Below are 20,431 nucleotides of genomic sequence, written 5' to 3'. Positions count from 1 at the left end.
GTAGATAGCAAAAGTTTTGTGTCTCAATAGAAAACTATGCCTGTCTAGAGCACACCCTCCTTCAGGATTATCATATTTTAACTCTGTGAATTACCTTGGAGTATTTTTCGCAGTCCTGCATAAATTATGGATGACTAACGATGCGTAACTTCTGTACTTTCTAGTAGTGATCTAATTGATGTCTGTCCTTCCTCCCCCTCCTTTCCCTCTAGTTATGTCTTCATTTCCAATGAATCTCATCATTCCTTTACCATGTCTACATTACGTGCTGCTTGACTTTCCTCTGAATGAGTCGTAACATCTGCTTGGTTCCTTCATATCATAGGAATTAAATAAATCTTTAAGCACTCTTTCATTTTATATCTGTGTGAGAGTGGTGACTTTGCCTATTCTAAAATTTATTTTTTAACTCTGTGTGTGTGTGTGTGAGTGTGCATTTAGTGATAAAAAGTTGCCAGTGGCTTAGAAATGAGGCCCTTGTTTAAGGTTGAATCAATGTGCAGTTTCACACATGCGTGTGCCCAGTTTTTCTCATTTACGATCTCACAAATATATGGTGACAGAATCACATTTACACAATATTTTAAAAAATAGACCCTTAACCATTATCTCACTGATTTCTTTCAACATCTCTAGGCTTTGATAAGGTTGTCAGATTTTCATCAGGAAGGAAAGTACGACACATAGACAGTTAAGTGTTTGGAGAGTAAAAGTCACAAGTGAATCTCTATCTTGTTGGGGAGAAAACCTTTTTGAAGACCTCCTCTGCATCCTCACCTGCATGCTCACCTTGCTGTCTGTCTGAGCGCTGACTCACTGTGATGAATATTCTCCCCTCCTCCCCGAAGCTGGTCCTGTGGTTACCTTGACTGCACTTGGAGAACATGTGACTGGAGAGCCCGCGTTTTGCTTGAGTCGGTCTGTGTTTATGACTGAGGCAAGAGGTAGCTACCGACTGCTGGAGACAGGGACAGGGTTGCCTTGAGCTTGCTTTCCAGGCAGATCCACCATCTGAGTTAAACTCTAACCCAGGTCCAGGATATCCCCGTCTAAATTTACAAGAGAAAGTAACCAGGTGACCCAGCTCATGCACAGTAAGTCTCTGCACGCCCCATCCCTGGCCATCGGGGGTGCTAATTCCTCCATCCCTGTGGTGGGCTTTGGGTGCCATGACTGTTCCTCCAAAAAAGCCGGCACTGATGGAGGGCGTGAAACTGCTCATGGTAGGAACAAAGCTTGAGCCCAAGCCCTCAATCCCATCCCAAGCCCTAATGCTAAAACTTCAACACCCAGTCTCTTGAGGCCATGAGCTTTGCTCCCTCCTCCCGCTCAGGAGAGCACTTTCATTTTGCTCAGGACACCAAGAGCCAGGACAAGACCCCCGCCCAGTCACATGACCAGTGAAGAACACTCTAACATAGTAGCAACGATATTCAAACTCTGGGTTTCTGTCACCAGCAAGGCGGAGTTGCTGATATGCTGGTCTTATAACTATAAAGTTGCTATGCCTTTCAAAAATGATTTCTTCATTATAAACTCTCCTGGCTACATAGGTACTGGGCATTCTGACTCTACAGGCAGCAAGTGAAATCCTGCTCTGTTGAGTCCGATGGGTGCAGCAGGAAACAGCCTTCATCTTCCTAAAGGTTGAGGCAGGGAGTCTTTTCGAAGTCGCCTGTAAAAAATTGAACTTTGACATTACACAAACTCCAGAAATAAAAACTCAGGGGGAGAGTGTGAGTGTATGTAAACTGGGGGTCCTATAAAAGCTGAGTATGCTTAGAATCCTGTACAGGAGACAAAATCGGTGGAACACAGGTGAGAGAATCCATGGTCACTCCACCTGCGGGCACAGCGCACTTGGCTCTTGTGCCTCCTACACACGTGCAGGGAGGGAGCGATCACGTCCGAGGCACCCACCCAGCTTGAACACTGAGCGACATGTCTGAATATTTCTGGGATATTTATAGGGTGCTATTTTGGGGAAAATATGCAGTTTCTATTTTAAGCCATAAACTGGATGGACGAAATCTTTAGAGTAGATGATCTTGTTCCTAAGGGTGTATTTCAACTGAAATCGGTACTATTATTGCCTCTGGAGACACGAAGGAGAGTGAGGCAGGTAGTGTATCTGAGAATGATAGAACTCAGTTTGATGCTATCGCGCGCTTGAATCTGCTTAGAAACAAAGTATATAATTTTCAGTCTTTAAGGCATCATTAGATGTAGTTTCTAAAACATAATATGAACATGTTTGTAGTTTTTCCCTATAGTGCTATAAAAGTATTATATTTTATGTATTTCTGTGTTATATTTTTCAGCAGTCATATGTGGCCGAAGAGCATATAGAACGAAAATCGTGACCTGTAGCTTCTTCTGGAGTTGAGACACCGTAAACGTAAGAAGTTTAATAAAAGTTTTTAGTTGTTCACAGAATATTAATGTCTGAAATTATTTTTCTATGTTTAGGGGTAAAATGAAATTCTTCATTTTATACTAAGCTGATAAATACTTAAAGGGAAATAATTGAATGAGCTTAGCTTACAAGGAGCTGTGTTAAAAAGCATTTGTTTATTTTTTTATAAGAAGCCCCTTGGACTCTATTTGTAAATCCTTAAAGAAATAGATTAGCAGGAGTAGAAAGCTACTGATTCCCAGGGGCAGAGAAAATTTGACCCCAAAAGGTAAAGTTACATCTGAGTCTTGGAAAACAGGAAATTTCAGATGGTTTTTGGCAAAACACATAGTGTCATTCCATTTCTCGATGTGCTAAAGTTTCCCGTAGCTCAGGAATTCTCCAAAGACAGAAACTTTAGTTTCAGAAGGAGGACTAGTAGAAACAATAACAGCGAGACAGACTTAATGAGTGCAAGCAAATAGCATTGTAATTGTGACTTTTCAGAAAAACTGCAAATTCAAATTTCAGAATGTGTCCCACAGGACAGAACATTTCCCAGAGAGCTCAGAAATAATCTTTCCAGGGGTAGAGGGATGGAGCTATTGTGCAGAAAGGAAGTTATGTGTGTGTGTGTGTGTGTGTGTGTGTGTGTGTGTGTGTGTGCACAGCAGACAGCCTGTGAATGATGGTAGGATAAACTACATCGCAGAGCTGGGCAGGGCTGGGCTTGCTGGAAATACACGTTTCTTTGTTTTGTTAGTTCCCCAAGAGATAAGTGAAAGCCTAGATTTATCCTTCTTTTTCAGTCCAGAGGAAAACACCCAAGGAAGACATCAACAGCAATAACAACAAGGACAAAGGCTGGGTGTGCTGCGAATTCCATCCGCATGAGGTATGCTGGGAAAAGCCTGGCAAGGAATCTCGGTTTGGTGAAAAACAGATTCAGTGCTTGTTCTGCTCCATGAGTTAGCCACCAAAGAAATGTGGGTGTGTGCAGTCCCACAGAAAATAGCCTTCAACAAAACCCATGAATCACTTTTGTTAATTGCTAAAGAAAATATGTACTAAGGGCTCATTTAGCTCCTAAAATTCAAGCAAAACAAAAACCAAGCAGGCATCTCCAACCCCCATTCATTTATAACTGAAGATGGCCGATGGATGCAGACAAATGCGATCATTGCATCTTGGCACAGCCTCCTAGAAAGGGAACGTTCCTAAAACCTGTATCATTTTAGTGCAGTGAACCTCAAGGTTATTAAAACACGGCCAATCCTCCTCCTCTCTTTCATTAAGCCCCTGAAAGGAATGTGGTGAGCTGGAGTTGGTGAAAGTTAGCCTTTAACTGATGATCTCGGGTTGGTCTCCCTCCTGGAGAAGGTCACCATGAATCAGAGCTGTGGTTTCCCCTACTCAAGGAGGCAGGCAGCACTGAGCCTTTTATTGAATTTCTTACAAGATCACACAAGGTATTTTTCAACAGAGTTTCAGAAAGCATCTTGAGAAATCTACAAAAATGGGCTGAATCATCTAACCAAAACCAATCCCAACCACATCTGACCGACTCTGAATCTTGCTCATCTTTTTGCTTGGGAGAAAGTTCTCAGCCTCAGCGAGATGCAAATGTGGGTATAAAGACACTGTTTGGGGTACACAGGGAAGAAGAGCAGGATTCTGGGCGCTGCAAACCTGAAAACTTTATCGCGAGTGGAAAATGCATATGATACGACTTGCCAGTTGCTTTCTCTGGACAGCTGTCAAGAATCAAACTAACAAAGAGATACTATCATGTAGAAGTAACTGGGTTATGAATCTGCGGCTAAAAATTATAATTTGGGGAAGCAAAGTAGCACTGCATACCCTTACAGCATTCATACCGCAGCAGTCATGGTACAGACCAAACTAGTCTTTTTAGCCTTCCTTTTGTTTGTTTTGTTTTAACTCAGCTACAGCATTTTTTTTCTTTCTAAACTCACAAAACAGGTTAGGTTTCCTCTGTCCTGTGGCCTAATCCTTAGTGTGAGGGCTGGTGCTAATTTGACTGAAAATCTCTCAGCTCAAAGAGAATTTGGTTTTGTGATCTATGACAAGACTTTAGGCTTCTAATAGTTAGATCCTGTTTTGAGATAGGTTCAAGGAGGAAGAAGGGAAGGTACAGTGAGTGGATGAGCTGCTGGGGTTTTGACACAGTCTCTTTTCATAGGAGAATCTCATTTCCAGTGGGGAGGCATTTCCTCTGTTTAAAAACATGCTTGTGAAATGAATGACTCAAGATGTCCTTGCAAACAGCCAAAAACATTCTGTGGAGACCAGGGCAGGATGAGCCACACCAGTCTAGTATTTCAGGCTCTTGCTGAGCCAGCTCTTTCCACTGGGGTCCAGAAAGCCTGGAGGAGTCGTGGTGCAGAGCCCCCACCCCCTACCCCCAGCTCCAAAATGCATCAGGGCTGCCTGTCTTGAATAGAAATGGTTCCAACAGGGCTGGGTTCTGTGACACAGCTGGGTTTGACCCCAGCCTGCCTCAGTTTCTCTGGAAGTGTTGGGATTTCCCAAGCCTGTGGACATGTTCCCGATTTGACAAATTTGGCTCAGGTCACAGTGTGGGCAGAGAAGGGAGAGGAATATCAACACCTCAGGTGCTAAGAGAGGTGGGACAAACAGACTTCCTGCAGTGTCCAGTGTGGAGAAAGGCCTTGCTTTGGTTCCAGCTTCCAGGGAGGAAGGTAAAGTCGATTTCCCCTTGCCATGCTGACAAAGGGATGCTGGCCCCAACTTGGCTCATGACTCAGTTCGCATGCAGTGCTAGCCCCGTGTTGCGAGGTCCCCAGCTTCCTACTTGCTCCTAGGCCAGCAAGGCAGTCCTTTCCAGGGTCTGCATTTCCTTTAGAAATCCAGAACAGTGGGAGCAGCCCCAAGCTCCCTAGGGGTCAGCTCGCCCGTGTGACCATGTCACCTCTGTGGGGAGGTGCCAGGCATTGGCCAGTTGCACAGAGCTTCACCCCAACAAGAGAGAACAAGGGCGCCGTGGCTGGGTGGTGCTGGAAAGCCATGGGTCACATTCCAGCCTCATGGGGTGGGAGGAGCTTGCTGCAATGAGAGAGCAGCTCTGTCCCCAACACCCAACAGGGAGGCCAGTAATCAAATAGTAACAGATTGCATTCCTCATGATTAGATTTCTTTCTTTCTGGTACAAGCAAGGCACTGAGTTCCAGGAGGGAGTTTTTATTTATTTATCTGCAATGAGGAAGCAGAAAGAGTATTTCTGGAACGTGTCTGAGTATGCCATCAGACCCAGTGAACACAGGACTTGTGCGTTTGGACAGTCTTGTCCTTTAGAGCCAAGTGCAGTGAAGCTGTTAGAAACAGGGTCTCTTCCATGAAAGAGAGTTCCACGACATCTTCCTAGTGCCTCTTTGTTCTTGTTACCCACACCACATCAGATAACTCAGGCTTCAATTTTTCTCTTTCCAAATGGATTCTTGACAAGGTCTCTCTTCTCTAATCAGAACTTTTTTGATTACTTTCTTAGTCATTTAAAAAAATTCCACGTGTGTTTTGCTTATAGGCAGTCTCTTAAAAGTTGTGGGGAGGCAGGGAAAAGCCCAGAAGCCTCCCTGGCTGCCAGCCTCCACGAGATAATCCTGCTGCCTGCTCTGATGCTCCCGTTTCCATCCCAAGACACACAGCAACGATCTTTAAAAATCTTTTATCGTATTTACTTTCCATTTACTGTTACCGAAGAAGACTGCTTTTCTTCTCATGTCCCTTGGCCCATCACATCCAGGAGGACAGTATTCTGTATGACCTTATGACCTATTTTTGGTGTGGAAGAAATACCTTGACATCGTTGGTAGGTGCGTCTCTTTTCTCTGTCCCGCAAGTGTTCGTGTCCCCTAGGGGCGGCTGGGCACCTCCAGGGAATGCGCAGTGCTTGAGCCAGATGCTGGCACTTTGGTTTTCAAGGCTTTCAAGAAATCCAGCTCAAATATGTTTACTAACCCACAACCTGAATTGAAAATCCTCAACAGCAGACTTTTGCTGGGGACGGAGGGAGGAGAGCTGTCTGGGCAGGGAGATGGCAAGGCCTTTACCCTTCTGCTCGGTCCAGCAGGAACACCAAGAAAGAAAGCACCTGGAAAGGGACAGAACAGCGGCCTTTATGTTGCAACAGAGTTGGCGGCAAACAGAGGCTTTCGGTTTGTGGTGGTGAATTTACACTGTTACCATGAGACCAGAAACAATGGGAGTTTTATAAGATGTGTTGACAAACCAGAAGCACATTTAGCCTGGAGAAGCAGGCTGCTGTGGCAAATGTCTGACATTCAGTCATGATACTCAAAATAGCTCTCTTCCCAATAGGCCAGCCAGCTTGGAACGTCCTCCTGTATCTCAGGTACCTCGAGCCGTAAATCCATATTTAATTAGATCTGAATGAAATGCAAAGGATGATAGGCTCTTTGTGCTAAAAACGAAGCCGAAGTGGGCCTAGTTGATTTATGTCTAATTCAGAGTTGTAATTTAATTAAAACGACATACTGAATCTAAAAAATCTCTCTGGCAGAGCCCATCCCACGTGAAATTCAAATTCAGAGCCTTGTATCTTAGGACTCTCCATGTTCTATTTCTTTGTCACATTGCTTAATATGTTTATTCATCCTCCTCAACAGCTTACTTTCTTAACTGGCTTGTTTCTCATTAAATCACTGAATTTCTTGGTGACTCAAATTTACGAAGCTCAAGTTTGAATACAAACATATCTTTATTTCTTAATGGACAAGTCATTTGACAAGCCTTTGAGTACTGCTTTCTTCTATACCCAGTTGTGTTTATGAGAGGAGGTTAGCACTGTCTTTAAATATAGGTTGCCGAGGCAATGTCACAAATGAAAAGGCAGAGAAAATGATGGCTTTCTAAAACTGTGCTGGAAGGTGACATGGAGATATCAACGGGAAAGTGAAAGTTACAAAGTGTATCTAAAAATGCAAAATCGAAATCTTAATTATTATGCAAATTGCACTAGAAAAATTCCCATTAATGAAAGCTTCCATCTTCTCTCACTCTAACAGAGCTAAAAAGTTGTAAAATAATGCAAGTTCAAAAGCAGTTAATGACTTATTTGAGACAATTTAAAAAATGTGCTTTGTATTCTTTTTTTGGGGAGGTGCTGGGGATCAAACCAAGGGCCTTCAGATGGGGTTACTTCCCCCAGCACTTCTTCATTGGCCACGTACTTTCTGTATGATGTGCTGCCTTGCTACAGGCCTAAAGCAAGCGGGCCAATGCACTGTGTCCTGAAACCTCTAAAACTGTGAGCCAGAACGAGCCTTTTCTCTGTGTAAGTTGATTATTTCAGGTATTTTACTACAGTATGAGAAAGCTGTCGGACACCAATAACCTGTGTCTCTCCTATGACTTTTTGTATCTGAACCGGAGGGAAATCCCCCACTTCAATATCTTACTGAATACCTGTCTCTGTGAAGAAATTAGAGAAATTCTTTATTTCTCTCTCCAGCTGTGCGAGGGCTGCATCCCAGCTGCGGTGCACATGCACTTTAGGCAGGGCTGAGGGGACCTAGGCCTCTGGTGTTTAGCTCTCTCTCAGCTCAGGAGCACCCTTTCATTTTGCAGAGGGCTTTCCTCGATTCCAGCACTGGCTTCTCTGTCTGTTGTGAGTGCCCACTGAAGGTGACTATTTCATCCCTGGAACAGGCAGACTTGTTTTGTAGGATCAGGGGGACTGGGCATCTTCCTCATGCAGACCTTTCTTCTTTCTTTTTTTTAATTAATTAATTTTATTGGTACATTTAAAGAATTCAATGTAGTGACATTCATGGTTGGGGATTTATACCTTTACATAATCCATCTTGGCTCTTATTTTTTTCCTATTTCTTTCTATGTTGTGAATGTGCTGTACATAAAGAATTGGCTTGTTGGAGGGCTTTGCCTGGCACCCTGTCTTCTGAAGTCTTTGACCCGTGTTTGGTTGTTCTTGGTAAAGGCTGAATACATTTGCCTTGTACACAGACGTGAAAACGAAAGAACCTAGTAATCTAGACATGTAATATTTAAATGCTATTAAAAAAATCAAATTTAATGCCATGAACAAAATTTTAATTAAAGATGGGATAATCTCCCTATCTTTGTGTTTTCAAATTCTTTAGCTTGGATAAATGTTGATATCTAAAAATGCATTATTATGTCTTCTTTTCTATGTGGCTATGAATTTGATTTTTACAACCTCCCATTATTTGGTGTGTATGTGTGGTGTGGGGGAATGTCTCCTTTTTAATGTTGTTGCTTTTTAATCTTTTGCTACTAGTTGCAGGATCTTTGGCAAGTTACTTAGTGTGTCTCTTCTCTATTTCTTCACCTATAGAATAAAGATCAAAGTTACATAAGGTTATTGCAATGGTTCACTGAATAGATTTCTATATTTAGAGCTTAGAGTAATGCATTGCAAAAAAGTTAGCTCTATATGTGTTTGCTTTTATTTATTACTCTTATTGTTTTTGCTGCTTCTGCTGGTGTTTTTCTTGTCACTCAAAGTAAAGTTCCTTTATCTGTCACCCATGGTGTTGGAATGAGGAAGGAAAGACCATCATACACCATTGTCTTCTTCTGTTAACATTCTCTTACCTCCCTTATTTGGAGTCCTTTAGCTTTCTACTCCTGAAGTGGCTGTAATTTAAGTTATCTATCACCCAATTTAATTAACAACTTCTCCAATGCTGTGCATGAGAAGGCAGAATAAAAGTTACATCTAGCATAGGGACACTCTTGAACCTGTGCTACTGTCAGGGAATCTGCTAAACTGTGAAACTGAAGGATTCCAGAGAGCAGACCTCTGGGTGGGCATTGACTGCAATAAAATTCTTCCATTCCTTGTAGGCAAAACATTAACAATTCTACTCAGACCTATCTTCAAATGCCAAAACCTATAGTATTTTAGCTTTAGTACAAGATAATCTAAACAGATTAGAGGTGGTAGAATAGTTGGAGAGAGATAATTGAGACTCCAAGAGAATTTTCCAACTCTTATGAAGCATCTACTAAGTGTCCGTTTTCTGTCTGGAGACAGAAGAAGAGCAGAGACACGGTTCTTCCCCTCTGAGTCCAGCAGGTACGGCCCGTGGGGGAAACCAGCGTGGGTGTGGGCTCAGCTGGCCACTCAACCTCTCTGTGCTTTGGTCTCTACACCTCAACATACTCTTGGTACACAGAGCGAGCAAAGCAAGTCCTCAGGAAATGTTAGCACTGTTACTACCAACCACACTGGTAGGAGGATCTCCATGCTAGTGAGCCATGGTTCTTGAGGAGAGAGGATGGTTGGGTGGGTTGTAAAGACCGAGTAGAAGTTTGTGAAGTAAACAGCAGTGTGGGAGGGGAAGAAGACGCAGATAGGAAGCAGCAATGGCAGAAGCAGAGATGTGGGTGGGCTGGAGAGATCGCACCCAGGTTTATGTTGGTGACGAACTCAGGTGCCAAACCTCGGAGGGCCACAGGCCTTTGGGAGCACGCACGGACGGAGTGGCCTGGGAGGACCCAACGCACCGGGCTCCCGGCATCCCACAGACGCCTGCACAGCCCTCTCTTCTGCGGCCTTTTCTATTTTCAGGAGGATATTTTCCCATTTTCTCTTATCTTCTAACTTCGCTGCTTTCTTCTTATAGGGTCCAGGGGTTAAAATTTGGACTCGGACCTTTGTTCTTCCCGGCAAGACTCCACTGTAGATCTGCCACACAGAGCATCAATAGCCTTCAGGACAGTGCCTCCCACGGAACAGAAAACACTGACATCTCTTCCTTCAGAGCCCATATTTACTGCTTGTCCATTGACCAGTTGCTCTCCTAGCTGAGATTCATTACTAAACAAAGCAGCCCCAAATCCCTGTCTTCCCACTGCTAATATTTTGTTAGGAAGAATGAAGAAGCGGTGGTGATGGGGAGAGATTTGTTAATGAACACAACATATGATTAAGTTACGTGGAATTCAGCATGAGAGAAATTCTGTTTATATTTAACAGAAACTGTTTAAAAAATAATATTTCAAAGGCATGATAAAGAAGGGAGATAAGAGAAATATGGCTGAAACTGAAGATTAAAGCAATGTATCCTGATGATACCTATTTATATTTGCTGGCTTAAAACATACGTCTTAAGATCAAATGATTCTGAATTTCTAATCAGCATTCTGCCAGTGTGTCCCAGATATATGGGAAATCTGGGGGCTCCATGAGCTCCCTGTTTGAATACCTGGCAACTAGGTGACAGATGTTAAAGAACGCAAGGAGTCAGCGAGGAGAGAACGCAGCCCCAATCGCAGAGGCAGGCTGCGGCGTCGCAACGTCTCCACTTTTTGTATGTGTGGTCTTTAAAACCTCGCTCACCCTGCGTTACTCTGGATCCCACGGAAGTGGGAAAGCATCGGCCACCCTGACCTATGTTTTATCGCCAGCCTTCATGTTAAGTATCTGTTTCCCCACTCAGCCTTCCCAATATTTCTGACAGATGTTTTTCTTCACTCAAAGATAGGTTAAAATTTCATTAATTAACTAACTAATGAAGCACCTGAAATGTGACAGGTACTGTGAGAGATGAATGATGGGAATGTATTGGTGACTAAAACAACAGCCAAAGACCTCATACGCTTATATTCCAGAGAAAATTCACATAAAGTCAGGGGAGGGTGATTTAATTCCACATCAAATGATCTTTGTCCCCCTTTCTTTCCTTCCTTCCTTCTCCCCCAACCCTTTCTTTCTCTCTGTGTATTGGGTATTGAACTCAGGGTGCTCACACTGAGCTAAATCTCAGCCCTTTTAAATATTTTATTTGGCACAGGATTTCATTGAGTTACCAAATTGCCCAGGCTGGGACTTGAACTTGTGGCTCTCCTGCCTCAGCCTTCCAGAGTGCTGATCACTGATGTGCATCGCCATGCCAATACCCAGCTACGAATTTCTTTCTTTGTTGCCTAACATTCCGCCAGCTGATGGCACCGCAGTGTGGACTGTGACTTCTTCCCACCCGCCATCCCTGCCCCCTGTCCACTTTCTAGGATCCCTGTCCCGCTCTTGTCCCAGATGCTCCCTTGCTGGCTGCCTTCCCTAGGGTTGGTGAAGGAGTCACTTGCTAGAGATAGGAGTTTGGGGAGGTGAGAGCCGGTGCACTCTCTTCCCTCCCTTGGTGCTTCAGGGTGTGACAGAACCATGTCCATCCGTGGTGCCCGCTGCCCGGTGACCCCTCTGCTGGGCTGCATTTCTCACTCGTCTCTGAGGATGCTGTATCCTTTCTTTGCTCCTTTTAGCTTTACTTCTGTTGCTGAGTTGTGGGGCCCCAACAGCTCTTTGGGTGGTTTTAACTGTGTTTTTATAAATGGGCATTTCGTTAAGGCTTCTCAGTCAAGAGATCTGGTGGAGTTCTGCTGCCTCCCCTGACAGATATTCCAAAGCTGGGCCAGGATGTGACCCAAAGCGAAGAGGAATGAATATTCTCTGAGTGTTAGACTCTCCAGTGAATGACATGTCTGTGTGCAGGTCATGTAGAAAAGTGAATTAGGAATAAGAACGTATGTGCATGATTGTGACACGGCATCAGCCGTCTGCATGAGACCAGCTCCACAGCAGACCAGTGGAAGATAGCATCAGAAGATTTAGTGGGAATCGTGTGCTGGTCTAAGGAACTCTGAAAAAAAGTATCCTGAGAAAGCGTAAGCTGGGAAATGGGCTTAAGGAACTGGTACAGTTGACAGCCCAGCGAACCCGTCTTCCACCTAAGTGTTGTAGGTTCAGAGATAGAAAAAGTGATAGCCAATCAAAACTAAAACTGAAGACAAATTTGCTACTACTGAAGATAAGTAGCAAACTTAGAGAATTAAGACGAGGGAAGGGAGGGGAAGGTTGGTGCCATTTTGATGGGTTGGTGCTTGGGACCTAATGGCCGAAGAATGAAAAGCCACCAAACACCCACGGAGGTGGTGATTGGAGGTGTGATAACAGGATCGCCTGACTGAGAAAGTGGCCAGAAGAGGAGCCAGTGTGATCCCACCATCTCCCGGGCTCACACGCCAGGTGTCGAGTGCACCTGTCATGGGTTGAAGTGGAAGGAACTGGATTGAGTCAAGGAAAGTGAGCATGGGAGTGGCAGCCAAAGGGTTGTGCAGACTGAGCTGCTGGGACAAACAGAACAGGAAGCTGAGTGCCTCAGAGCGGTCTTTCCTTGCTGACGTTAATGGAATACTTAGGGTCAAGGCACATGGTAAAGGAGGCCAAAAGAAGACTCTTGTTGGCCTCAGGAAGTCTCAAGAAGTCCTGTGATTAAATTTTTAGAAAGGAACGGACCAAAGAAAACAGGCAGATTCATGTGGATGCATGCAGGATTCTGTTCTTTGAAGATTTCCAGAACATACTGTATTTACCAAACCTCGCCGTCAGAGTAAGACGGCGTACAATGCACAACCGGCTCCGTCCCAAGCTACCGGGGGTAGCAATGACACCTTCCCGGCAGAGAGCCCTGGACATCAGACGCGATACAGACATTGGAGTGCTCCATGGACGTGTTTTATTTCCCCTTTGCTTCAGTCTCCTGGGCTCCCCCTGCCTCTAAATAACAACGTAATGCAGTGAACACCGTGCTCATCAGCCCAGTGCTGCCGACGCCCAGGCGCAGGAGCGTTACCGGGAGGTTAAAGGTGCGTGAAGCACAGGTCTTGCTCTGTGGACGGGGCCCAGGCGCCTGCATCTCCACCCTCTCTCCAGGCCGAGACCCGCTGTTCTAGACCGCTGCTCACCGGAGAGAACACGAGGCGCTCCGGCCTCCGGATGAGGTCGGCAGGACCGCGGCCTCTCTGCAAGTCACTGGTGATGGGCAGCACTTAAACCCCTCATCTGAGGAGACTGTGACTGTGTTGCTAAGATCTTGATTATGAGCTTTGTGAGTTGACAAAGAAGTAATAGGAGGGGGAATACAGTATTTCATCACGTCCTATCTCATGGGAATAGCATGGTAGAAAGTAACTGTCCTAGACACTCACTCCAAGTTCACGTTTTCATACCTCGACTCTGGCAACAGACACTCATTCCTCAATTCAGGTATTCACTCAGCCATCACTCAGCTGAGCCTTTGTCTGACTTCCCGTCAGTTTCACCCTGGAATGCCAGCCAAGGCAGCCTTACCTGGTGGTGTGTAATTCACGAACCCCCTCCACCCTCTTCAACGATATAATAATATATTATACCTCTGGTATAATGTGTTTGTCTTAGTTTCCTAGGGTTCCTTAATAAATACCACAGACCGAGTGACTTAAAACAAGGTGACTCTGTTTCTTCACAGCTTGGGACATCCAAGGTCAACGGGGCAGCGGATTGGCTTCTCCTGCAGCCTCTCTCTTGGCTTGAACATGGCCACCTGTTCCTGTCTGCCCACGGCCTTCCCTCTGTGCGTCAATCTCTTTGGCTAATAAGGACGCCGGTGCGTTCGATTAGACCCACCTTCGCAGTCAGTTTGAGTTTAATCACACTTTAACGGGCTGTCCTCAAACACAGTCACATTTTGAGGTAGTGGGGTTTGGGCTTCGACCTATGAATTTGGAAGAGTGGGGAAAAAACTCAGATCTGTGCTCAATACATAAGAAATAGAATGAACAAATGGAAACATTCTTTAATAGTAGAACTGGAGAAAAACGTGAACATTCACTTGGAATGGTTGTTAGATTCCAAAGTGAGCAGTGTGTGGTGGTACATGATGGAAATTCCGTTGTCGTCTGGGGCAAACTGGCTTTATTCTGTCCTTCCTTCCTGGGAGAAACTGAATGTCAACCTGTTTCTTGGCAGAATTTGGCAAGAGGCAAAACGAAGGGAGCTTTTCTCATCTCCAAGTTTACAAGGCAGAGCAGCGACCTGCCACGGCCAAGGCTGTACAGAGGGGAGTTGTGGCTGGAACAGGAGGAGAGCCAGTAGTCGCATTCCGGAGGTGGCCGATCGCACCTTGATGGCTCTGAGATGTGGGAAGAACTCTGCACGTCTGGTCAGCTGGTTCTCAGTGCCTGTGTCAGAAAAATGTGCTCACGCCTTGCCGGTGTGATTGTGCAACCTGTCACAACCTGCCACTTTTAAAAAAAATAAACTTTGTAATCAGACCATTGTTCCAAGAAACCTGAAAAGCTTGCCATGAATGATCATGCGTGGTTAAAAAAATTGATGTCAGAGAAATCTTATTAAAATATTGCCTTGAGTGTTTGAGACCATTCATTGCATGCCACAGGAAAGCAAGGGAAGGAAACCTTCAGTAAACTGCTCTTTCTGCACCTCCGTCAGTGAGTGCTGTGGGGAGCCCTCTGTAAAGAAGACAAGCAGGATTACCAAGGGCAGGGTGAAACTGCCCTGTGAACTTCCTGTGCTCCACCAGATAAACACCTGAGTCAGGCCTGGCCGGGGAAATAATGACATGCCTGGCTTAACAGTGGTGCACTTATGTGCATCTTCGCTTTAGATCCTCTAAGGCATTGAGGGGTCCTCCTGGCAGTGATGGAAGAGGAAGTTGAAATTCATGTAGCAGCTGGGAAGTTTTCACAGGTTGTTTACGATGGACAAGTGACATAGTCCTTGCTTATGGGCCAGAAATTGGGAGATGCATTAACTTTCAAGCAAATAATTCCTAGTGTAAGGAAAATTTACATGGAGAATGGGTCTCTTTCTCCTGAGTGGGGTGGGTGTCACCCGGGAAAAGTTGGGGTGGACAGTGTGTGCGCCTGTATGTGTACACGTGTGGGTAAGTGTGCATATGTGTGTGGAACAGGCACCGTAGCACCACTCTCGTGCCTGGCCTCCCCATTCTTCATGTGTGTATGTGTGTTGCATCCCTCATTCAGAGAAGAAAAGAAATCGAACGCTCTGAGTATCTTCAAATTAAGGTGCCACAGCCCCTGGGAGAAGACATCTCTGCCCAGAAAGCTCTCACCCTGGAATTTACATCCCCCCTAGTGTCTCTGTAAGTAAAATTGCGACATATTTCCTACTGAACTCCTTGACCTTCTTTCTGAACCACTTTTTCCTGGGGGCCTCCTGCTGGACACACAGCACCTTTTCAAGCAGAGGGGAAGAGCGATTTCTGCTGTGGGCAGGAGACCGTGCCGGACTGTGCTCTGCGGACAAAGTCTTCCGCCCTTTCTCAGGGCTATTGGGCCCTCACTTTGCTCTTTCTTTTCTCTGTGCCCTGTGGATGTAAAGTATGTCAGTGAGGTACTATCCACTGCTCTCAGCCCATGATTTTATTTGACCCTTACAATTTGGAGCTGAGGTTCAAGTTCTAGGTTCTCCGACTCGTACCGTAGACTCCTGAAATTCAGCCCCACTGGCCCTGCTTTCTTTTCCCTTCCTGTTTCTAATAAAGCCTGTCCACAATGATTGGTTGAAACCACTAACTCTAAAGCCACCCTCCTCTCCTGCAGCGGTACTCTTGGTCGTTTTAGGTGTTCTATAGTTGAAGTGTTTGGGGACAGAAAAACTCCATGTGTGTTTTTAAGACTACAGCCACATGGAGGTTGCTGAACAAAAGTTATGATACAATTCTAACTTAAGAAACCCTCCCTTTCACAGTCTGGAAGGAGTAGCGAGGGGACTGTTGCCTTCAGGAATTGCCACAGGCTAAGAGTTTATGCAAATAACCCCAGGAGAGGTGCTGAGAAAGCACATAATTATGGTTCCAACCCAGGCATTTTCAGTGATCAAATCTGTGGAATGTAATCTCTCCACGGCCTCCTTCAAACTCCTGAGTGATAAACAATCATCTGTGGTAATTACTAAAGAACAGATGTCTCTGCTCCTGTCCTGTCCTAGAGAAGCCACCAGGTAGGAGATTTGGAATCCCTGTATCTGGAAAAGGGAGCCATTTGGCCCAATCCCTTCTCCGTCCTGGCCCACACTTCTGTCTCTGAAATGAGAGCCTCCTGCCTCATGCAGCTCTGCTCCTGGCTGTTCCGAAGCCGCCTTCTGGGACGCACACTTCCAAGAAGGAGCAGAGGCTTTTTTTGTTTCTTCTGTTCCTCTCGCACCCAGTCCAATGTGATGCCACAAATATGGCCCGCTGTTTGGAATAATTTACAGAACCGAACAGTACAGACGAGCTCCAGCCTCCCAGTGTGTATTTTGAGTATTTTATCACAAGTGTCAAGATTTTATGCATTACAGTATGCTCATGATATTCTCCCTGCATTTTATTTTGGGCGCGATAAAATCTGCAGCAATTAGTTTCTCACAAGTCTGTTTTATGCGGCAGAATCTGTTATTTGCTCCATTTCTTCGGTCCTACCTTTGCCGTGCCTGCCTTCCTCCCACGCTGATGCACCCTCTCTGGCTTTGGCAGGCTTCTGTATTTTGGGGTATGCGCAGTCCTTAGAGAGTTATTTGGGAAGACGTCAAGTGCTAATTAGGAAGATGCTCTAGGTTGGTGAACCACAAACATGCTTTAAATGGAAAAGCGCGTATACCAACAGGAAACAGAGAATGTGTGCACCAGGGTGCTAAGATTGAGATTTCCCATTTCAATCTCGTCTGAGGAGCGCATTTGTTCTGTCACAGGAGCCAGCAGAAGAGTAGAAGTTGGAGGTGCGGTCCCCTCAGGAGGGGCACAGGTTGTCCCCGGGAAGAGCTCTGCTACAGCCGCACCATCCTGGCGATGGGACGCGTCGGGAAGTCACTGTGACCATTTGCAGAGGCAGTTGCTGCCTGCGATTTTATGTGCTGTAGCTTATACAGCTGGTGAAGAAGCAGGTCTGTGTACAGCACCTGCACGGGCGTGTGAGTAACCCACCGGGTCAGGACAGCAGGCGACCGCGGGGCGTGGTGCTGGGAAGCTTCCAGGTCCCTCATATCCGAGGGTCACCACCCGACCTGCCTATTGATGACCAGACGTCATCGGGGGGCCGTGTCGAGTTTCACAGAGGACGCTCCTACAGATGATGGCTCATTTTCTCACTAATTGCTAACCACTGCTCCTCTTCACCACTTTGAAAACATGGGTCCAGCTGTTCACAGAGACGCGAAGCCCATCCTAGTGGACCTCTCACCAAGAAAGAAACAAAATCTGTCCCTTGGAAATAAGAAAGAGCACGCAAAGATTAGGAGCGCTTAAGATAGACTAATATATGTGAAAACACTTCTCTCTTAAGAAAGCACACATTAATTATAGAGTTTTGGTGTTTTCCTTAAAACGTTCTCATTTCATCTTATTACACAAGACAGACAAGTAGTGAGCTCTGAAAAGAAAATTCATAATCTCCACAGCTGTTTTTCAAAATGCCACGGGTCATCCCTCTTGGAGGGCAACTTGTGGGTATGCTGCTGGAAGGCTTTGGTTTTCTGGAATTAGCAGAATGTTGGCATGTTGCGTGTAAATGTTAGGAAGTCGTAGGTTCCATATCAGAGGTTTCTTCCTACTTCTGAGCGTGCAGCTGCAGAGTGTCATGGGACTTTGGCCTTAGCCTGTGCTCTGGGCGAGGATCCGCTGGGGGATAACTTCAGGGAGTTCTCGTGTTTCTCCCGTCAGGCCCAGTGGTGGATTTCCATGATGCTTCTCAGCAGTTACACTCTTTACATTTTAAAGAAGTGGGCTTCCCTTTCCCTCCTCGGGTTAAGTCTGAACCCAGCAGTCACCTGTGTGGCATAACTTTATCACAGTCACCTTTCACTCGAGTGCCCACCTGTGAGATTTGTCTTCAGTGACACAGGAAGCCAGCAGCCGGGCATGGGGTGTGACTGTCGCTACCCCCATACAGACCTGAGAGACAGGACTTCCTCTCACCCCCAGTCCCTCCCTACAGGGCACAAGCTTGTCTATTTGTGACCAAATGGGAGCTGTCTAAGAACTCTCCCATGTGTGTTCCCATTAGGAGGAGATGCAGATTCATTTTAAATTCTTACCTGGTGTTATTGAAACTTAGCCCATAAAAAATTGCTACCCTAGTTATTTATAAACCAGAGCCCATGATTCTGTCAGTCCATTTGCATTTGTTCGCTCCTACTCATTTTACACTCAGAGGATTTTAATTGGCAAAAGCACAGCTCTTAGTGTACACAGGAACCCAGCCCTGGCAGTGCCCGAAGGAGTCCAGGCACTGTGAGCCGAGCTGATGCTAGACTGAGCCCTTTGTAAGGACAGCTGTGGGCTACTGTCCCTAGTATTGACTCCTTCCTCTGATGAGGCAAGTTGGCCCTTATAATATCATGATTGCTCTTTCCAAAAATATATTACGGAGGGTAACATGTTTGAGGTTCTTAAAGCTGTACCAATTGCAGTTATCGATCGTGCTGAAGTTGGATTGATGACCTTAATGGATACTTGTCTAATCAAAGATAGGAAACATTTCAAATCAGGTTCATTTAAAATATTGTAGCCAATCAATTGCTGTGAGTCCTCTCAGGATAATATTTAACGAAGCTGTTGAGGGTGCCTTACTGTTTTATGTGCCCTTATTGTGTTGACTTCAAGTATCTGTTTTGAGAATGTTATAAACACTCATATTCTAAGTTATAAATTGGGTTCTCATGTGACTAGAATACAGAGTCACATCCAAGGCTTGATTTACATTTTTGTAATTTTATGAAACACATTTCCTAACTATTTCCTAGGTGAAGGAGATTTCTGAATGCACTTGCTATTTTGTAACAGTGAGTTCGGGTTTGGGAGTTTTGGGGCTGCTGCTATTAAAGTGAATTCTTTTTTGATAGATACATGTTGTTTGAGAAAAGCGGATAGGGAAGACAGGCAGGTGGAGAGAGAGAGAGAGAGGGAGAGGGAGAGAGAGGGTATTATGCTGCTCACGCACTAGGGCACAAGTAGTTGAAAGGTGTGGTGCCCACCCCCAGGCTCCCTGGTGCGAGCCATTTTGCGTGCGAAATTCATGCCACTCCTCCAGCCAGGCTGAAGGAGGCTCTTGGGGTTTGATCTTTTTACTTTCACTCAGCATCACAGCATTAGAAATAGTAGATGTCAGATCTCTCTGTAACTGGGTCATGCTGGGAAGCGTCCCAGAGTCACTGGTATTCAAACTAACCTACCTGTGAGAAGGAGAGGCCAGTGGGGCAAGAGGGCAGGGCGGAAATTCTCCTTTGAGCAGATAAATATTGGAGAATGTTGCCCACTGTTTCATAACCTGATAAAGCTTTTATTGTCTGCTTACAGTGTATTTATCCAGATGGGGGGCTTTGCATTGTGTGTGTTTCTCACTAGGTGTGTATATATAAACCAAGGTCACTGTAGTTTACAAAAAGAAAAAAGAAAACAAAGCCAAACCAATTCCCCATTGTCTTGGACCCAGATTGGTGCAACCTGACACTGTCAGTTTGAAAATACATGGTCTGGAAAGAGGGCACCCAGGGACCAGCAGCGGGCTTCTGGAGGTGCTCAGGATGCCTGGTCTCCATGGCAACCGTGGGGTTTTTCTCCAGCGGTGTCTCACATCACTTCAGATTTGCGAGACTGGGCTGCAGATTAGAGGGTTAAAGATCACTTCCTTTCATCTTGCTCCAGCTTTTTATTTAAGCGAAGCCAAAGCATTGTTCCTCATTTTAGTACCAAGAACAGGTTTCTTTGGGATGCCTAAGCTTCTGGACTGACCCAGTTTACCCTAAATTATTAGCAAGGAGAAAAATAAATATTTTGAACAGGCGTATCATCACTTGCAACTTGTGAAGGAAGAATGCAATAGCTCTGCAAGGATGATGGCACAGACCTTGAAAACAGCTGGATGGGAGGGAGTCAGACAGGGCTGCAGAGCCTGAATGGTGATACACGGGGCATCTGTGGCTAGATCTCCCGAATGACCTCCTGTCCTGTGGGGGAATCTCCAGGGGCTTCCCGGGGAGGGCATCATCACCCTGCCTGTTGGAAGTTGCAGAGAGAGAGATTTGCCTGGAAAGAGAGAGGTGGGGGCATCCAGCTATCAGCTGCAGGGTCTTTGCCTACAATGGACCAAGTCTGTGTCCCCTCAGAGCTCACAGGTGGAAGTCCTCACCCCCAAGATGGGCACTCACCAGACAAT

General features: G+C 45.4%; 1 long non-coding RNA gene across 2 annotated transcripts; it reads left to right on the top strand.

Moving 5' to 3' along the window:
• Positions 1-2,047: 2,047 nt before the first annotated feature.
• On the top strand, positions 2,048-14,527 carry LOC117284416. 2 transcript variants are annotated; one of them, XR_004515485.1, is made up of 4 exons: positions 2,048-2,122; positions 2,322-2,398; positions 3,205-3,290; positions 14,226-14,527. It is a non-coding gene; the product is annotated as an uncharacterized LOC117284416 (long non-coding RNA). The 2 variants fall into 2 exon arrangements; XR_004515484.1 differs by lacking the exon at positions 14,226-14,527 and adding an exon at positions 10,066-10,198.
• Positions 14,528-20,431: the final 5,904 nt, after the last annotated feature.

Source organism: Fukomys damarensis, unplaced genomic scaffold, assembly GCF_012274545.1.
Source record: "Fukomys damarensis isolate Sample0158 unplaced genomic scaffold, DMR_v1.0_HiC HiC_scaffold_37, whole genome shotgun sequence".
NCBI classification, from domain to species: domain Eukaryota; kingdom Metazoa; phylum Chordata; class Mammalia; order Rodentia; family Bathyergidae; genus Fukomys; species Fukomys damarensis.
Note: the sequence above shows the minus strand (reverse complement) of the source record. Positions and strands in the feature narration are given on the sequence as shown.